The following is a 13729-nucleotide window of genomic DNA, read 5'->3' on the forward strand; positions in this document are numbered from 1 at the left end:
CCAACGACATGGAAGACGTCTGCTTTCGGCTTCACGGGAGAAGAAATAAGCTACCTTCAGAGCAGAGGCGCAACCTCATTGGAAATTATAACTTTATTTCTTGTGAACAAATGAATTGAACAGAAGATGATAAACCCACCTAATTTATGAATCTAACGGACAGCACATCGAGTAAATGAGAATTGAAATATCAAAAGCCCAGTGGTGGTGGCAGGGTGGCCCAGTGGTTAAAGTTCAGAGTACCAGGATTGGAGCTGAGAGGCGCGGGTTCGATCCCAGCTCTGTGCGCCAGTTTCTGGTCAGAACCGGCTAAGAGGCCAGGCGGTTAAGCACAGCAGAATTGTAGCAGAGAGTTGCGAGTTCGAGACCGCAAAATTCTGTGAATGTTCTGCGATGTTCAGAATCAGCGACAGGCCTACGGCGTCATAAACGCTTAAACCGTTAAAACACACCGAGAAGGAAGCAACAGAGAAGAAGCGAAGTGGAGAGTATAGTGCCGACTAGGAAGTTTATACAAAGTAGGTTAATTGTACCTATAAGGCTACACATGGTTGAGGGCTATGTAACGCACGCCTGTGTAATAACGGTAGTGCTTTTAGCGTTAGACCTACACACAGACGTGACTTTGCTGTAGCGTCAACACTCAACCGGCATTGTTCGTACTTCGTTTATACGTGGCGGCGGCGCAGCGAGGTAAGGACCGGTCAATGTTTATGGCCACATCTTCTATTGAGCTGAATCATATATGCTACTTATATGCGACATGTAATAGGATTCATTTGTTTTACCGAATTTTGTTCTACCCATAGGAAAGTTTCAATTCTGACTTAACAGAACACGTTTCCTTACCAATTCTCACTGTTGTGCGTGTTATGATGTAGGAATAAGTGATCTTGTAATTTAGTCTCTAGTAAATAAACGGTTTTTGAGTGTGGCTTATCTTTACCATTGATGGGAGTATGTCGCGACGGCTCGCAAAACTGTTAAATGAATTCGTGCAGTTTTGTGGCCCTAGGATGGGGTTAGGTATTTCAGACGCTACGCCTATTCTCTGAGTATGTAGCCATGTTTTGTTATATTCGCTTCTATACATTTCTTCTGTGGATTTTTTTCCACTTTCTTTTGCATTTTTTCTTTGCCTTTTTCTTTGTGTGTACACTACAAGCGTGGTAAATCATTTAAATCAGCTTTAATCATTAAAGCTGATTAAGCTTTGAAATTTAAATCAGCATAGATTTTAAAACTCGACAGATTGGAACACTAACTTCAGGGAAACCGTGCCGGTTCGCGATGCTCTGAGAGTGAGACCGCTGGCGGAGAATGAAGCAAGTGCCTATCATCTTAGAAGGCTTTTTCAGATAATGCCGAGGTAAATTATGAGAGTAGATGGGCTGAATATAGGAAGTGTCACGTTCGCTGGTAGAATATCTTAGTCCCAGCTAAGGAGGAAGCTGGGGCAGAGAGACGAGACTAGAGATTTTGGGAACTGTATTCGGTTAAATCTAATATACAACTGAAGGACAAAGGTTTGCTGGCTTTACATTACGTCCGCTTCTTGATTTCACTTCGTGAGATATAGCTTGTTCCTGAGAAGTTGTTGGTAGAGTTGACGTCGATTATTATTCAACATTATTATCGTCGATTATTATTCTTTCGTCAATTATCATTATTATCGTCGATTATTATTCTTTCTCCTCAAAATTAGGCAGTCTTCGATGGTCATTTCATCCCTGAAGTTGTAGTATGGTAATAGGTCCTTGGAAAATTTTTCTTTATTCTCTGGCCATCTTCTGGCAATAACCTCCTTCAACCTCGTCATAGTTGGGTCACTCATCGTAACTCTCTCGATCTGTTGGAATCTGTTTTCGTAAATGGGAGTCTTTTCAAGATTTCCGGTCACATACATGCTCGCATTCTCCTACTAGGCTTCTTAATAGTGCGTCTGCTGTAGGCATTTTCGTTCCTGGTTTGGACTCCAATATGTGTAGTCATATTCATGAATCTTCAATAACACAAATTGCATTTTTTTGAGGGCTTTCGAAAGGGGTTTTATTGCTATGCTCGTCAGTGGTTTGTGATCCGTCACAATTTTCACTCTTTATCCGTACGCATAATGATGAAACTTCTTCAATCTAAAAAAAATCGCTATCATTTCTTTCTGAATTTGCGCGTAGTTGCGTTCACAGTCGCTTAATGTTCTGCTGGCGTAGGCAATGGGCTTTCCGTCTTGAAGTAGGACAGTTCCTAAGCCAAACTCAGATGCATCATTTTCTAGGGTTAGTTCTTCTTCTGGATCATACATAGCTAGTCGTGCGTTTTCACTAATACGTTTCTTGCTTTCGACGAATGACTTCTTATGAGAGTTTGACCAATTCCACTGTACTTCATTCTTGATGAGGTTGTGTTAAGGGTGTAAGACATCGCTCAAGTTATGGATGTATTTTCCTAACAAATTCACCATTCCTATGAAACTTCGTAATTTAGACACGTTTGACTATCGTGGAAATTCTTCTATAGCTCTGATCTTCTCGTAGTCTGGTTCAAGTCCGTTTTTTTATATCTTGTGTCCCATGAAGGTCACCGAGCCTACGTTGAATTTAGTCTTGTTTCTGTTGAGTCTTATTCCTTGCTCCTCACATCGTTTAGCGAGCTTTATCCCATTATCGTTTTCCAAGGTTGTAGGGCCGAGAACTATGTTGTCGTCGGCAATGCACATTACTCCCTTATTGAGGCGTGATAAAGCGTCATATAGTTTCTTCTGAAATATTTCCGCGCTAGTGGAGATCCAAGTGGTAATCTGAGCCATCTGTATCTGCCATGAGGTGTCTGAAAAGTCGTAAGCTTGCTAGATGTCTCGTCGAGTCTTGCATGCCACTATCCTGCTGCTAGATCCTGACTTGCTGAACACTTTGGAAGAGCTTAATTCATGAAGCGCGTCGTCAATAATCGGAAGGGTATTTCTTTCTCTCACTATTACTTTGTTTAGTTCCCTTGGGTCGATGCTCCTCCTTGTCCATTGTCCTCCTTGGTCCCTTGGGTCGATGCTCCTCGTTTTACTACTCCTTCTCTCTTCTTCGTTATTGCGATTTGGCTTACCCATTCTGTTGCTTTCCTCAACAGGGGGTTATGACTCAACTTCTCAAGTCTTTCTAACTCCGCTTTCAGTTTTGGTTTCAATGCAATGTGATTTCTTCAGTCTAGCATTATGCAGGGATGGGCATCTGCTTTTATTTGCAATTGATGGATGCCGGGAAACGTTCTAGGTCGTCGTTGAATATACCAGGATTATCTTGTCCGTCTATTTTGTTGGTTCTTTGGAAGTTCCTTTCTTTCAGTTCTGGTAGCTTCATTTGCTGGCTTGCTCCGAGTCCTAAAATTGGTGTGTAGTGTTCTTCGCTGATCACAAAATTTACGTTAGATTTTTTCATGTTTTTCTGGTTCCGCTCCATTACACGACACTCTCCTAATGGGGCATAATTCTCTTTGGTCCAGGTTTTGAGCACAATATTTGTTCCATTTACTGTTTCGTGTTTTACGTAGTTCCTGGGAAGAATATTAGGAACCAGTATCTATTTGGAACTTCACCGTCCTATTTTCGATCTCCTTTGCGCATTTAACCATCTTCTCGCTGTTGCAATTCGGTGCGACGAGACTGTTGATCCATTTTTCCGACTTCGATTCTGTGCTTCCTTCTAAGTGGTTGACTTTGTTTTTACTTGGCATATCCCTCAGTAACGATTTTCACAAGCACATTGAAACAAAATGATTCTTCCTGCTTTTATTTGTACATTTCTTTGTACATTTCTTTCCATATGTTGGGTATTTGATCTTCTCGAATTGGTGGTGCCTTCCACAAAATTTACCCTGTCGCTTTTTCCGATGATTCGCTGAAGCTTCTTTCTTGGATTCAATCACTTTGTTAACTTCTGGGCGTACTGTTTTATTATGGGCGATTTTCATTTGCTACATATGTCCACCGTTTTCTCTAGCGTTAAATTGCGTGTCTTCAATTAATAGTTCTTTTTTAATGTTTGCATAATGTATTCCTAAAATAATTCTATCTTTCAGCAGTGACGTTTCGCAGTTGTCGCAGTAGTTGCACGTCTTAATTAATCTCTGAAATTCGGCGTAGAAAAGTTCGAATCAATCTCCTTCTTGGTTTCTTCTGTTGAACATAAAACGTTTGTATGTTTCGTTAGCTTCTCCGCTGATGAAGTTGTCGAACGCTCGAATAATCTGGTTGACTATCGCGTCTTCAGCCAGTTGGAATGTGTTGTATGCATCCAGGGCGTCATCGTCAAGGCATTGAATGAAAAGTGCTCTCTGCTTTACTGTGGAGATTGAGCTAATCAGTCCGTAATCATGATTTCCCCCCAGCGTTATTTGAAAAATTTTTCAATTCTTCACTGCGTTTTTCCCGAAATTCATGCGGTCGGGCATTTTCAATGCCGCTTTTTTCGTGTAGGTGGGTTGCGAGTTGCTCTCTCCAATCTACACAATTAATTAATACTGTCCGCTGCTACCGTGTTACGTTCGATGGTTGAATATCATCTGAGTCCCAGATGATATTGGCCATGGGCCTATTTCTTCAACGCCGACACTTCTATTCTATTCTAAGTGTACCTGATCGTGGAATGAAAGTCGGGTAACTTTTTGCACAAGGGAGTCCACAGGACAAAGAAGGGACTGAAAAACTAAAAACCAATTGCTCTTACCGACACCTGTAACAAGATTTTCTGTGCAGTTATGAATGAGCGAATGCAAATATATGTATGCATGGAGCGTGAAAGAATACTTGGTGAGGAGCAGAATGGCTTCAGGTGTGACAGAAGATAACTTACATTTTGTGAATGAATTGATTGAAAGAATGAGGAGAGATTATAGGAGTCTATTTGGCGTTCATAGATATAGAAAAAGCGTGTTATAGAGTTAACAGAAAATTTTTGTGGCAGATGTTGGACAAAATTGGTGTGAGTGAAAAGTATGTGAGGAGTTGAAAGTATGTATGTAAACACTCGAGAATAATTTTTTAATATAGCGCAAGAATGCGCATTGATCAAGGCTCACGAATTCATTGCCTCTAAATCTTCATTGTACAATTGTGGCGCATTTCAGATCAGTGTCCAAACAGTGGGACAGAACCGAAAGTAATTCATCCACAACGTCTTTGGAGCAGGAGAGAGCCAAGCAGAGGTCTATATGAAGTCTGTGTCCAAGATCATTAAGAAGATCCACAATGGTAAGTACAGTATAGTATCTTCGGCATTGAAGAATATGCCTTGATAGGCCTGTCGCCGATTCTAATATTTTTTTTTACTAGACTGGCCTTTTGATCAAATCATTTCCACGGACGGTAGGTTTAAAAATAGATTCTAGATTTCAGTTGTTCCATAGGATACGAGGCATTTCGGGACTAAACATGTGCTCCTGCATGGCTTTGTCTAGTCTGTTCTTGAACGCGTACATACTCGGAGCGTCAACAATATATATCTTCAGGGAGGCTGTTCCACGTGTCGGTGACACCACGCGAGAAGTGTTGTCGCATGGATGAGTTGCACCGCAGCTTTTTTAGTTTATAGCTGTGGCCCCTGGTGTTGGTTCTTGTTTCAAATTCTAGTAATCATTCTGGGACCTTGTATAAACCATGAGTACACTTGTATACTTCAATGAGGTCACCACGCAGGCGACGATAACGGAGACTGGGAAGCTTCATTTTCCCCCTGTGATTTTTATGAAGTTTCTCTGTAATACAAATAATGTCACTACACTCGTTAGCGATCACAGTTAACAGTTCATTTCTTTTGTTCAAAACGGAATCAAAGTTCGTGTAAGAATATTTCAAAACTTTTTGTGCACTTCCAGTTTGATTTATGAGTAGACTTTTTACCTTATTTCCTGAACATGAATTTATGTACATGATTTCCACTATTCAATGTACCTAGCTTTCAATCCATGTATATATTGCTTGTAATTTTAAGAAATAGTGTACATATACATGTTAGTGTAGGCCAGTGGTTCCCAATGTGGGTGATATCGCCCCCCTGTGGGTGGTGGAAAGATCTGGAGGGAGGCGGTGAGGAGGAAAGGATCAGCGGGGGGCTGCAGTCCGCGAAATCGAAGTCAGAAGTTCGTACGTTTGTTTGACGATTTGTACACATCACATACTGAACATGACTTCGACTCGAATAAATTTTCACGAGCTAAACAACATAGTTAGGTCCTAATGAATACGTGTTCCAAATTTTATCGAGCTGCGTTCATTAGTTAGGGAGATATTCCTTGGTCACTGAATTTAGAGAGTGGCTGCGAGACCGGCTGCAAGACCGGCTACGAGTCCGGTCGTAAATTTGTCCGAGCCGTCTTGAATTTCTAGTGCTGAAACAGTTAAAACTGTGAAAAAAATATATTGATTTACTAAATGGGGTTCTATTTCTGGAATACACATTTGTGTTCAATCTTTCTCTTTTAAAATTGCAGCGTGCTAAATAGCAAGAAAGAGGCGTTTGTTTTTATATGTGTCTATCGCGGATGGGGGGGGGGGGCGCTAGAGATTCACTGGGGAGCCAAAGGGGGCGCCAGCCTGAAAAAGTTTGGGAACCACTGCTGTAGGAATTTAGATACCGTAGCTTACTCCATTCAACTTTCCAATGCATTCAACTTGTAGGTTTGAACATATATTTCTTAAATTACAGTAATTCAGCTTTAAAATTATTAATTAAATTCTGGATGATGGGATGACGGGATTCAGAATATTTTTTTACTGATTTTCTATTTTGGGCTGTTGCCGGCGCATTTGCGGGTGAGGTCAATCCTATGTGACCTATTTATGTCTGTCAAGCAACTAACCTTAGTAAATTATTAATATATATTTATGGCATTAAATATTTAAATGAATGAACTAAAAGAAATAAATTTGGTTCATTGATTTGTTTTATTTAATAGCCAACCTATTTTGAACACAATATTCTGTTGTTCAAACAAAAGGTTGACTTTGGGTACGCACACAGTGAAAGCAGGTTTGCCCGCGCGGGCAACCTGCTCCAACCTGCCACAAGAATGAACATAGGATAATAATGTAAGTGTTCACAGTAGAAGCCTGTACGAATAGGCTTCTGTATTCTATGGGTACGCACACAGTGAAAGCAGGTTGCCAGCGTGCTGGTTACCTGCTCAGGCTGGCGCCTGAAATCATAGAATACAAAAGCCTGTTTGTACAGGTTTTCACTGTGAACACTTACATTATTATCCTATGTTCATTCTTGTGACAGGTTGGAGCAGGTTGCCCGCGCGGGCAAACCTGCTTTCACTGTGTGCGTACCCTATGGTTTCAGGCGCCAGCCTGAGCAGGTAACCAGCACGCTGGCAACCTGCTTTCACTGTGTGCGTACCCTAAGAAAAGATGACTATAAAATGTTTTTGGTGTTCTATCCTGCTTATAATACAGCGTTTGGTACACTGGTGTCCAATACGCGGCAGTGGAATATCATTGTTGGGACACATACGGCCCAATACGCGGGGAAGAATTATTTTATTTGTATTAAAAATTATTATGCGTGTGCAGCTCTACGGGAAACTCTTCGTAGACTTGCTGCCATCGGCCCACCGGATAGAAACATCCCAGAAATCCATGAAATCGAGGGTGGCGGGATCAAGTTGACGGGCGTAACTGAGGTGCCGGAAACAAAAGTGGAGGAGACTATGCGGTACGGCAAGTCAGTACCAATGCGGGCAAATGTTGTCCACAATTATTTAGATTTATTATACGGCCACTATACTTTCTTTCTTTGTCTCTCTTTCAATATTGAAAAAATTATAAAAAATTTATCTGCAACAAATATAATAATTGAGATTTGACACACGTCTACCTGTCAAATCGATCTGAAATTTCGCACACTTGCGTAAAGTCGGAGACAATGCATGATTTAATTGACACTAGATTCTTTAAAAATGTTGTCTTGAAAAAGTAATTATTAAACTCATATTTTTATATTCATGTTGAGCAGGGATCTCGCCACCGAACCACCGGCTCGACGGCTATGAATAGCAGAAGCAGCCGATCTCAAGCCTTCATCCGCATACAGCTGCAGCAGCGGAATAAACAGAATGCGTGGGTTAGTTTTCACTCGTATTCTTCTTTGTTAACTGGCCATTGAAAAGCAGATAGAATAGAAGTGTCGGCACTAAAGAAGTGGGCTTTCCAGATCTTTCCATAACATTCATTGATCATAACATAACATTCCGAATCAACATAACATTCATTGTTCTCTGTTTGTTCTGTCAATCGAATTCTGCATGAATGCTGATGTGACTAATTTTTGCAGCGACTTCATAGTGTCCACAAAGTTCCAGCTGGTGGACCTCGCTAGAAGCGAATCCGCCAAAGAGACCGGCGCTGAGGGGTCCTAAAAGAAGCTCTTGGCATCAACCGGGGTCTTCTGACCCTTGGAAAAGTCAGTAGAGCCGCCGCAGCAAAGCAGAGTTCGATTCCTTTCAGAGAATCTGAATTCACCTGGCTATTACAAGGTCAGACTTGACCAACAATAATAGCCTTCTTTGTTAAGGTCAGACTCGTTTTCATTTACAGGAATGAAATTGATGCTGTGTTTCAGCTCATTTTCATTTGTATTATAGTCCATTCATGACATTCATGTACATTGTACATGGTAATTGAATGTCTTAATCATTTTAATGGATTTTAAAGTCTTAAATTTATTTCTTGAATATTCTTGTAATTGTTCTACAAAAACATATTTCATTTCTGCAGACTATTGGTGGCCAGGCCACTGCCTCATGGTGGCGTGCGCGTCGCCTATACAGACAGCTCCCTGTCCGAGACAGCATAAACGCTCGACTTCGCCGACAACGCGGCGAATTAATTATTCACAAAAGGACTTCATGATTGATCGCCTCAGATAAATGGCACAGACTTTGTGGTTTCATCTTGTACAAATAACTTTGATGGTTGCTTGAAAAGTCCAGTCATATAATTTTCTTTTAAATTTAAGAGCAATTTCATCCCTTGTTGATAGCAAATTTAAGAAAGTTTGCTCATACTTTTTTTAGTTGTAATTTTTTCGAAACCTGTTATAACAAAATATTTATAAGTCACACTATACAGTGGGGGGAAATAAATATTCGTACACTTAAAAATCGTATTTTAATGTATGTAAGTACACAAACTTAACAGGAAAAGTGATTTAATTTGTGTCTAGAGACGCATAGTTTTCAAAAATACTATCAAAAGAAATTAAATCTCAATGCAACAAAAAACAATGCAACATGTTCACTTCTTCGGGTGAAAAAAGTATTCGATGTTGCATTGAGATTTAATTTCTTTTGATAGTATTTTTGAATACTATGCGTCTCTATACATAATTTAAATCACTTTTCCTGTTAAGTTTGTGTATTTACATACATTAAAATACGATTTTTCAAGTGTACGAATATTTATTTCCCCCCACTGTATGTTATAGTGAACGTCAGAAAATGAACCTTCTTTCTTTCGTTTGCAATTAAGCGCATTGTTCTGGCTTTGCAACTTTTTGAGCTGTGAGCGTTTCCGCAAACTCATTTTTTTACAAAATTATTTGAGCAGGAATTCTTTGCGGGGGGGGAGGTAAGGAGTGAATGTTGAATCGAGTGTTGATTTTGTTCACAAAATATGCGGTCATGTCTGTGCCAATAGTAAATTTACTCTTGAATTTCAGGTGGAAATTAAGATTTGCAGGACAAGGCAGGGCAGCTCGAGGTTAGAGTGGCGCAGCAGGATACAGTCATGGCTCCCTTAGACAAGAGCAAGAGGTACAGTCTTTGTTGGTTCTTGTGGTTTTTTGTACAGAAAACTTTCATGGTTGCTTGAAAAGTCCAATAATTCCTAAGTAATAATATGTAATAAGTAATAATTAGTGAAGTTCCCTTGTTGATAGCAAATTTTAGAAAGTTTGCTCACAACATTTTGGGTTTTAATTTTTTTGAAACTTTTGTACAGAAAACTTTGCGACGAGAGCACCCGGTCGACGGAAACACGCCACTGGCGGACCCGGTTGACGGAAACGAGCCACTGCCTGACCCCGGCGACGAGAGCGCACCACCACCTATTCTACTCCGACGAGCCGCCTTCAGCCGAGGAGTGAGTTATTTTTTATGCTATTGTTCGTAGGGTTATCGGTTTTGTATCCTTAGTATTTGTTTCGGACGTGGCAGTCACAGGCCACGAGGGATCGCCGCCTCTTATTATCGCTCATCCGTGCTCATTTGGGCCAGGCGATGCACGATGCTGTTGCTTGTTTCCCGCCGTCGGTAGTGGTGCTGGAACGGTCGATCAGGGATTGTGCCCAGGAACACGTCCTGTCGTCTGTTGAAGGTCTCCAGGGGTAACAACCCCTCTCTCAGATCCTTTGGTAGGACGTTAAACAATTTCGGTCCTGCCACGGAATGGGATCCTTCCCGCAGGGATTGAAATCTGACTGCAGATCTGTTACGTAGTGGGGGAATCTTGCACAGTCTCCTCTTCTTTCGTTATGGGATGTCTCAAGCTTGAAGGTCTCGCTTTCGAAGTTTGGTGTCATTCCGATTATCATTTTCCATGTGCACAGAATGACATACTTCTCCCGTCTCCTCTGCAGTGAGTACTGACACAGTCGCTGCAACCTCTCCCAGTAGTTTAACTCCTCCATCCATCTGAACCTGTAAGTGAAGGTTCGTTGCCTCGTTGGACCCCTTCCAGTTGCCGTACTGCGCCCAGTGTCCAGATGGGGTCCAGAGCTGCCAGCAGTATTCAAGGATAGGTATTACAAGGGATCTGAAGACACTCTTCAGAACCCTTCGGTTCAGCTTCTCTCGTTCTGATCGTCCCACATCCACCCCATCTGTCGCCTACCTCTTGCGGTTATTGCCGCTATGTGATCACCAAAATTTACCTGATTGTTCATCAACACTCGTTGATCGCGAACGAGTCGCTTCTCTTCGATTTCCGAGTTGTTACATATGTGCCAGGTAGCATGCAGTGCTCAATTCCGATTCTTCTGTACCTCAGAACCACAAACTTGGTTCAAACTACTGTATGTAGTATTGTAATTTTGTGTGCTTTTCAGTCGTGTACTATGTCGTTTTACGCCTTATTTTTTTTCGCAGCTCCAACATGTTCAAATGCTCACACACTTACTGCAATTACACATCCTCCAGAAAATATAATTTGAAAACGCGCACATCAACGCAATACACACACATGAACACAACATATACAGATGCCAATGCGGAGAAGAAGACATCCTGCCTTCGAATATGACTGTGCATAAAAAAATGTGTAAGTATTAGTAAATTCATATTTTTAATGTTCAGTTCAAATGAATATGTCTAATCTTTAGTTGTTTAAATTAAGATGATGTATATAAAAAATTTTTATTACCATTTCAATTTTGTCATATTGATATTTCGAGCTTTTCTTTTATTTCGCTTTTTTCTTTCGGTTATGAAAGAATTTAATTCTTACAGGCCAGAGAACGATTATGAAGATCTTCTTGGGTGGAGCCACCCAACAGCCCCAGCAACCGTTTGGACGAAGATTCGGATCAAGACGTGGATTTTGGACATCGATGAGCGCACCCTCCCCTACAGCGAACATGGATATCCATGAGCGAACCATCTCCTACACGTAGAACTGGTTATTTAGACGCAATTAATTTGTTGTAGTGCGGGTATAAGTACATTATTAGGTCAGCATTTAAAGCCGATTCTTTTCAACGAAATATTTCGGAAAGGGAATGCGTAGATTTTGGCGAATAGCCAATTCTTCCATTTGAGCTAAAAAAGCTCTAAGTTCCGGTTTGGATGCTCTGGAACCCAACAACTGCTCCTGTAACTAACAAATTTTCGACTAACAGCGTTGCTTTGCAAATTTCGGCACTCGCCACTTTGTTGCATGACGGCTCTTACTTTCTGTTTGCTATAATTTTTAACATGGTATATTCATTTTATAGAAACCGATTTTAAAACGAAGTTCAACGAAACTCGTTTTCAAACCCAATCCTGAACTAATGAAGCTTACAGATTCAAAAATAAGAACACTGCAGGACTTCGAAGTTGAGAGAACCAGCAATGCATCATGCTCCACCTGCATCACGCCCTTCCCGCTCGGCTCGTTCGCATCGTTCAACAGCCTCGAGTACTCAAGTCCGCACGATGTCGCCTTGCGGAAAAGAGGGCCATGTTAAAGGCGAATGAGCTAGAGTTTGAAGAAAAAATTGGCCGCAATTCTTGGACGCAAGCAGAGAGTAACTTAGAGTTCCAAACACCCATCAACCCAGGCAGCAGCTTCGTCGCCTGCGCCTAGTTAATAAAGCACTTTACTAGGAAATAATTAGCGCCTTGTAGCACGTTCATAAGCATACAACATTCGCATTATTATTATTAACCACCTGAATAACGAATAGTAGACTGCATATGGCCGAGACGTGATATCGTTTCGAGACCAGCACAAATCTTCGCTGTTGTCCCGCTGCCGTGCGTGAATTGGGCAATGGGCAGACTTCTCGACGCCCGCAGCTTGAGAGACTGGCTTTTTCATTTAAGGATTCCGATTAAATGCTTCTTACAGTAAAACGCTTCAAATTTACGGGAGCAACCATAATGATCTGACTTGCTAATGTAATGTTTGTTGCCATCTTTTCTTCACGTCCGCGGTCAGAGAAATTACCCTCGAGCCCATTCGCTCGTCCGATCATACTAATTTAGACTATTCACACCCGTGTATGGAGGTGTAAAGCTCTTAATATCGGCGGCTGATTGGTGGTCTTACGGAAACTTGCTAGGCATTCAGTGCCGATTGGTGTACAAAATTTGGGTGCACGGCTACGCTCCCAAAGCAGTAATGTCTCGTCAACCCAATGGAGAAAGAGACCAACTGCGTAACACGGGATGGCTGTTGTTTACAGCACAAGGTCGCCTGAAATAGAGGTTTCCAGTCTGATGAACGATGAAACAGGTTCAAGCGCTATATATTATACTTTTAGAAGTTTTTTAATCCATGTCGTCCGAGAAATTATTGTCACTAAAAATAAATTTCGAGACTATTGTCTATATTTACCTACATACGTCAAGGGCTTAAGTGTAGAAATATTTGCACAAAACGTGTCCCATTTTGAGGTTTTTCAACGGTTTATTCGAAGTTGACTGGGAACTGAAGAATACAAATCTGGTTCCAATCACTGAAGAGCATTTCCATACTGGTTACCTTTGGTCGGTGACTAGGAAACGCACTGTGCTAGACGCACTCAAGAATTTTCCTGATGAACAAGATATTGTACTACTAAATTATTATACCTTCAGAGAGGGGAAAGTCTGCTTGAAGCCTGCAACAAATTGCGAATAACTAGCGACGCGAGTGACTCCACTTAGCTGGTTAATAAAATTTATACCCATCGTACCCAAGATATATTTTTACATTGACCAGACCCTGTCAGCAAAATTGAAGGCGACGTTGCGCCATAATTCAACTGTAATGTAAAGCTGCCCTTCCTACGCTACACTATCTCGAGCAACGGCGATACTTCTGAGAGGATTTGATTAAATCGATGAAAGCGGCAGAATGTGGCTCCGGTGATGGTAAAACGGGGACCATCAGGCGTGCCGTCTTAAGACTCAGTTTAAATCTGAGTTGGCCTTAATCTCCAAATTACAAATAGAAGAAAAAAGGAAAGTTGCCTACATCGAATTACAAGAAATGTTGCGG

General features: G+C 41.2%; 2 long non-coding RNA genes across 2 annotated transcripts; both read left to right on the forward strand.

The window, feature by feature from the left end:
• The first annotated feature begins 1255 nt into the window (after window positions 1-1255).
• Window positions 1256-8509, forward strand: LOC125178966. The gene is made up of 5 exons (XR_007157100.1): window positions 1256-1369; window positions 5116-5239; window positions 7562-7712; window positions 8004-8111; window positions 8322-8509. It is a non-coding gene; the product is annotated as an uncharacterized LOC125178966 (long non-coding RNA).
• A 952-nt stretch (window positions 8510-9461) lies between these two features.
• LOC125178965 lies at window positions 9462-12987 on the forward strand. The gene is made up of 4 exons (XR_007157099.1): window positions 9462-9801; window positions 9989-10129; window positions 11134-11305; window positions 11494-12987. It is a non-coding gene; the product is annotated as an uncharacterized LOC125178965 (long non-coding RNA).
• The last annotated feature ends 742 nt before the right edge of the window (window positions 12988-13729 follow it).

This window comes from Hyalella azteca, unplaced genomic scaffold (assembly GCF_000764305.2).
Source record: "Hyalella azteca isolate HAZT.00-mixed unplaced genomic scaffold, Hazt_2.0.2 contig14082, whole genome shotgun sequence".
NCBI classification, from domain to species: domain Eukaryota; kingdom Metazoa; phylum Arthropoda; class Malacostraca; order Amphipoda; family Hyalellidae; genus Hyalella; species Hyalella azteca.